This window comes from Capsicum annuum, chromosome 9 (genome assembly GCF_002878395.1).
Source record: "Capsicum annuum cultivar UCD-10X-F1 chromosome 9, UCD10Xv1.1, whole genome shotgun sequence".
In the NCBI taxonomy this organism is placed as follows: domain Eukaryota; kingdom Viridiplantae; phylum Streptophyta; class Magnoliopsida; order Solanales; family Solanaceae; genus Capsicum; species Capsicum annuum.
The window spans coordinates 87,295,823-87,301,474 of NC_061119.1; the positions used below are offsets into that span (position 1 = coordinate 87,295,823).

Below are 5,652 nucleotides of genomic sequence, written 5' to 3' on the forward strand. Positions count from 1 at the left end.
AGAGTTTATGAAATAACTAGAATTATGTTCACTAGGGCTTACGGTACACAACAGATGCTAAAGGTGGCTCAAGATTCTCATGGTGGTTAGGATGACAAGTTATCTTTATTGATGATATGCTCGAATGTCTCTCGACCTATTCAAGCATCTAATTTCCTAATCCTCTCGGACTTAGGGGATCGCTACTCACTCCAGATTTTACCTCAGGTTAATCAACCTTGTTACAATGCTGATTATCAAACGAAGTCTTTTCGAGTCCCTATTGATAATTCACTTCCATCTGTTTATGATTTCTTTCTCAAGAAAATCAAAGTAGGTACACCTACTGTTCGCAACCAGCAAACTTTAATTATAATCTCAGAATTACCAAGAAATCCTAACACCTCTTAAATCTTAAGCATTTAACACCTTATCATGACCTAACCCTAGATCCCATAATCCAGATTAAAGGTGTTTAGCCACTCATGATTCAAGAAACAAGTATGCAAATTGAATTCATAACTGAAGGGATTAACTTACAATGATGAAGAAAATCAAAAGTATACTTTGAATTGAATCACAAGACAAAACTCCAAAATATTGGTTTTTGAGAGAGAGAGAGAAATATCGTATATTGTATCTTGCAGGATATGTCCAATCCATAATGATCGAATGAATAAAAAAAAACCTAAAACAAGGCTTTAAATAGTTAACCCTAAATAAGGAAATAAAAGTAAAGTTCAAATTTTTTTCGGAATAGATGACGGCGCTCGTGACGGCCTATCAGGAGTTTGACGGCCTATCACGGACGTCGTTAGCTTCTCTGCAAGTTTAGCTTCTGCTCCCTAAGGTTGATGACCACGGTGATGCCTTATCATCATCTTGACGGCATGTCATGAATGTCGCCACAAAACTTCCTGCAACTTCCATCTTCTATTTAAGGCTGACGGCATCCTTGACAGCCTATCACCAGGCTGACGACGTGTCATGGATGTTATCAGCCACACTTTGTTCTTTATTTGCTTCCGATTTCATGCTTTTTGCTTCTTTTATTTGTGGTTCCCCTTCTTCTCTAGTTATACTGCAAAATCAAAGTAAAATAATCAAAAACGACTAAAGTTGCTCAAGACTTTGCAATTATTTAGAGTTAAAAGCTGTAAATGTGTTAGCGTGGGCTCACACATCAGTAATCATGATAAACCCTTAAATTTACACATTGATTGATGTGTCCATGATTATTAGATGTGTTGATGATTGTATAACCAAATCATGTTCCCTATGTGTTCGATTAAATGCCTATGTGAAGGAAAAGTGCCATACTAGTATGATAATATGAAATCCCCATTTATGTACAAGTTTATGCATGTCAAGTGTTTGATGAAATCTCTTAGTCAATGAGTTATGGATATATGTGTGGCCATTATGGTGCTTTAGAACTTGTACTTCATGAATTCTCCAACTTATTATATTATGGATTATGATGTTGGTCATGTATTCAAGAAAGTCATTCTTTGTCAGTTTCATGCTATTGAATCCTGGAGGTACTTGTACCCATCAATTAATTGTGTGCCTAGAGCCAGTGTCAAGTTTTCAAGATACTCTGAGTCGACCCATGTTCATAGAAATTCAATCAGTCATGTAACTAAGGAAAACTCAGTAAACTCAAAAATCTCAGAAACCTCAGAAATTCAATAATCTTAGTAGTATTCCTTTAGTCAGCGAAACTCAATTAACTCAGTCCAGACAGTTTAGTTAATCATGTTCAATGTCTATCCAGATAGGAGTAGAAATTAGCACCGAGCGAACCCAAGGATAGGAACCTACATGTTATATGAGGGTGTGATTCTTAGAAGTAATCCTTGCATTCTAGAGCTACGTAGCCAGCATAGGTTGAGACATCATAGTCTGTTATCAGAGGGTAGATGAGGTGTCTTAACATGTTATATAAGGGTTCTCACAATTCTCACTAGAGTCACCTGTTATATAAGGGTTACTCCCAGATTGTCCTTACCAGTGGCGCGGTATTCACACCCTTCCAATTGGGGTTACAGATTGGACCCCAACTCAGCCATAATGGCGTATTAGAGGCATGTCGATTAGATGACTACTTCCCACAGTTTTAGTACAAAATCAGGACTGTCAGATACAGTTATTCAGTCTCAGTAATAGAACTCAGATAGTTCTACAGGATTCAGGACTGTCAGATACAGTCAACTCAGAACAGTACGAAACTCAGGTAGTTCTATCAGAATCTAGACTGTCAAATACAGTCGCTCAGTATCAGTTATTTTAGTTATACAGATATCAGTATCTCATGTTATCAATACTCAGACTCAATAATCATGTTATCACAAACTCAGTCAAAGTTATTATGTAGTCATGCATTTATTCTCACATTCATGTTATCCAGCCAATTAGTACAGTTCATGTATGTGAACCCTTTACATTCAGCCTACCTCACATGCATACTAGTAAATTCAAACATACTGATATATTTGCGCTATAGTGTTTTATACCATAGGTTCAGAATCACGAGCTCCAGAGCATCAGTGGCATTCCAGTCTCAGCAGTGAGTCCTCATCCTTCGAGGACATGACCTTTACTTTATTATCTCATTAATTAATTTATTAGTTGGAGTTAGTTGGGGACATGTCCCATCAACTCCTTTTTCAGACAGTTCAGTCAGTTAGAAGTTTTTCAGACTATCATGTTTAGACAGTTTACTTCAGTTGTTTTGGATATTTCATAACCCATCCAGATGTTATGTTTAATCAGCTATCATGTCCCAGTTTTGAACCTTATGGCCTTTCAGCCTTTATTTCCGCATTTATACAGTATATCATGCAATGTATAGGTACAGATATCAGTCATGGGTTATCTTATGGTCCTTCAAGGTCATGAGCACCTGCAACATTCCGGGTACCAGATTTGGGGTGTTACATAATATCAAAGGACTTGGTGCATTATTTACACAACAGTTAGTGTGTGGACTATAAAGTGTGTGATGTTTGTGTTAAAAAAAGTAGTGAGTGAAAGAAAAATCAACTCATCAACAACTTAAGAACACAAAAGGGATCTCTCTAATGATCCAGGTCCCTATCATGAACAATCAAAAGTGTAAGTCTCAAACTTAAAGCATAGAAGAAAGAAATACATTAGTTTGAAAGAAACAACATGTGGCATCTGTTCCTAGGCCATCTGACATAGTTGATATAGGGACTAGCTAGGTGTTTAGAAAAAAGTTGATGAGTATAGTAACACAATCAGAAATGAAGTAAGACTGGCTATTCAAGGCTCGGACTAATCAGAATATACTGAAATCTCTCTAACATTTAGCTTTGAAGAGAAGCCGTGTATACAAAGTAAAGTCTTTTGTAATGTTTAACTCAATTAATAGACCTTTACAAGTATCCGTACTTGGGGAACACAGTTTTGATCTAGAGCATAGATGAGCTTTTAAACACTACAAAAGGACAAGTATCTCACATAGGTCAGTATCCTTGTCTTACCTTTAGAAAACAAAATATGCATGTGTGACATGTCATTTTTTATCTCGCCTTTTCTGTAAAAGCATTATTTATTTTCTCTTTCTCTTTAAACGTCATCTCTTTTTCCTAAAGAAACATATTTCTCTATTGAACTTAAAATAGATCTCATCTCTTCATTCTATTTAAGTCATTCCATACTCCCATTCAATGTCTGACAACTTTCCTAAAAATAAAAAAGTTATTATCCTTCTGTTCATTACTCTTGTTCTGTTATTTTTCTTCATACTAGCCTTGATCAAGTCCTCATAATTGCTTACTACAATTTATTTTGAGAAAAAAAATCCTTCTATCTCATAAAACCCATCTCTTTACTATTGACTTCAGTCATTCCTACTAATGAAATCACAACTCCATTCCCTGCCAAAATTATTTCATTATTGTCCTTGTTTCACAACCTTATTCTTGAGTGCTAAATCTGATTATAAGCTTTCATGGGACTCTGGGAAGGAATTTAGTGAGTCTTCTGGTCTATCTGGTGTTTTACTTATTGACGCAAAGAAATGCTTAGAAATAAAGGCTAGTATGGAAGATGTGGGCATAAAAAGAATTCTTTTGATGAAGAAACTACTTCCAACTCCAAGAAGAAAGATGTATAACATCCCCCTAAATATCCTACATCTGAAGAAAGAGTGAGAGATTTCATAGTCAAAAGGTTTGGAATGGTTGCATTTTTTATCCATCTATATTGCAAAAGTTTAAAATAGATTCCATATTTGTCACGGCAGAGGTGCAAGAGTGAAAGCACCTATTTGAGTCATCAGGTGTCCTGTATGAGGAGGAAGTCTATAATTTTTATGTTGACTTACTGATCTTTAAAAAGAAATAATCCCTGGCTACAACTACGAATGGTGTTAAGTTTGTCCTATCTGAATCAACCCTTGGAGAGATTCTAAGAGTACCTCTGGCTGAATTGACACAGTGGTGGATCTATTTGCTTCCATGGAAATTCTTGACAAGATTGCTAGGTCTAAGAGGATATTGGGTAGTGAAAGGCTAATGAAGAAAGAAATTAAACCTGAGTACTAATTCTAGTCTGAGTTGGTGAATAGGGTTTTACTTCCCAGAATAGAAGGAAGACCTTTTGCCTCAATTCTAGACTTGTTCCTTGTGGAAGCTCTCAACTCCCCAATCAACCTTCCAAAGATAATGTTTGACCACATTGTGAAGATTTGTGACACGAAAAAAATTAATTATGGTATTGGGTATGGTTTGATTCATGTAAAGGTGTTTGATCATTTTAGGGTGGAACCAAATTCAAGGATCTACTCCACAAATAAAATACCCTTCTCTCTCACCACTCTGGAGAAATGTGAATGTGTGCCTAAAAAGGGTGGAGTAGGTTTGACTTCTACTATTTCCAGCCTGATTACTGCTCAAGAGAAGAGTACCATGGAGTTTGAGTATATGTCTGCTCTCGTGGCTGAGAAGGAAGAAAAAGTTGTTATCTTGTAAGCTCAACTTTTTCAAATTACTCAAGTACTAGTGTTGGTTTAGGAGCTTCAGCAAACCTTAAAGCCAAGAATGATCAACTTGTATCTAAAAATTCAGAGTTCACGAAAAAGGTTGTCGAGATAACTCAATAGATCATTGATTTATAAACATTCTGTCATGTTCAAATCTTCCCTCTTCTGTTAAATTCTCTAAAGATATTCCCATCCATTCCATTTCTTTTATGTTGACTCTTGTTAAGTCTTGGACATGAACATTGATCAATTTTCTTTTAGTAAGACTTGGATATTAACTGTGTTATTTGCTCTTTTTAGTAATTAATAATATTTCTCTACTCTTATCTAAATTTGTGTTTCTTTATGTGTGCTACCCTTGATGGTCTTCAGTTATTCATTTCTTTTGACTTTACTTTGTTTTACTAAATAATTTTTAATGACGCCAAAAGCAAAGTGGGATTTTGGATAAAGAGGGGAGAATTGATATGTCTTTTGCTTGGTGTGGCTTGGTGTGGCTTGGTATAAAGTGGAACTTATAATGAAAGGGAGGCATAAATTTATTCCTCAAGTTTTTCATCATCCAAAAAAGGAAAATGTTGGATTTAGGTCTCTCGTATCTTTCAATGTTTTGATCATTGGCAAATCTAGTTAAAGGACAAATTTTGGTGTCCCAATATGCA

At 35.7% G+C, this 5,652-nt stretch overlaps 1 long non-coding RNA gene across 2 annotated transcripts in view; it reads right to left on the minus strand.

Annotated features, from left to right (window-relative positions):
- Positions 1 to 524: 524 nt before the first annotated feature.
- Positions 525 to 5,652, minus strand: part of LOC107842636 — a 20,544-nt gene continuing 15,416 nt past the window's right edge. For both annotated transcript variants that reach the window (XR_001665967.2, XR_001665966.2), the window contains exon 3: positions 525 to 1,060. This is a non-coding gene — a long non-coding RNA (uncharacterized LOC107842636). The remainder of the gene's footprint in view (positions 1,061 to 5,652) is intronic.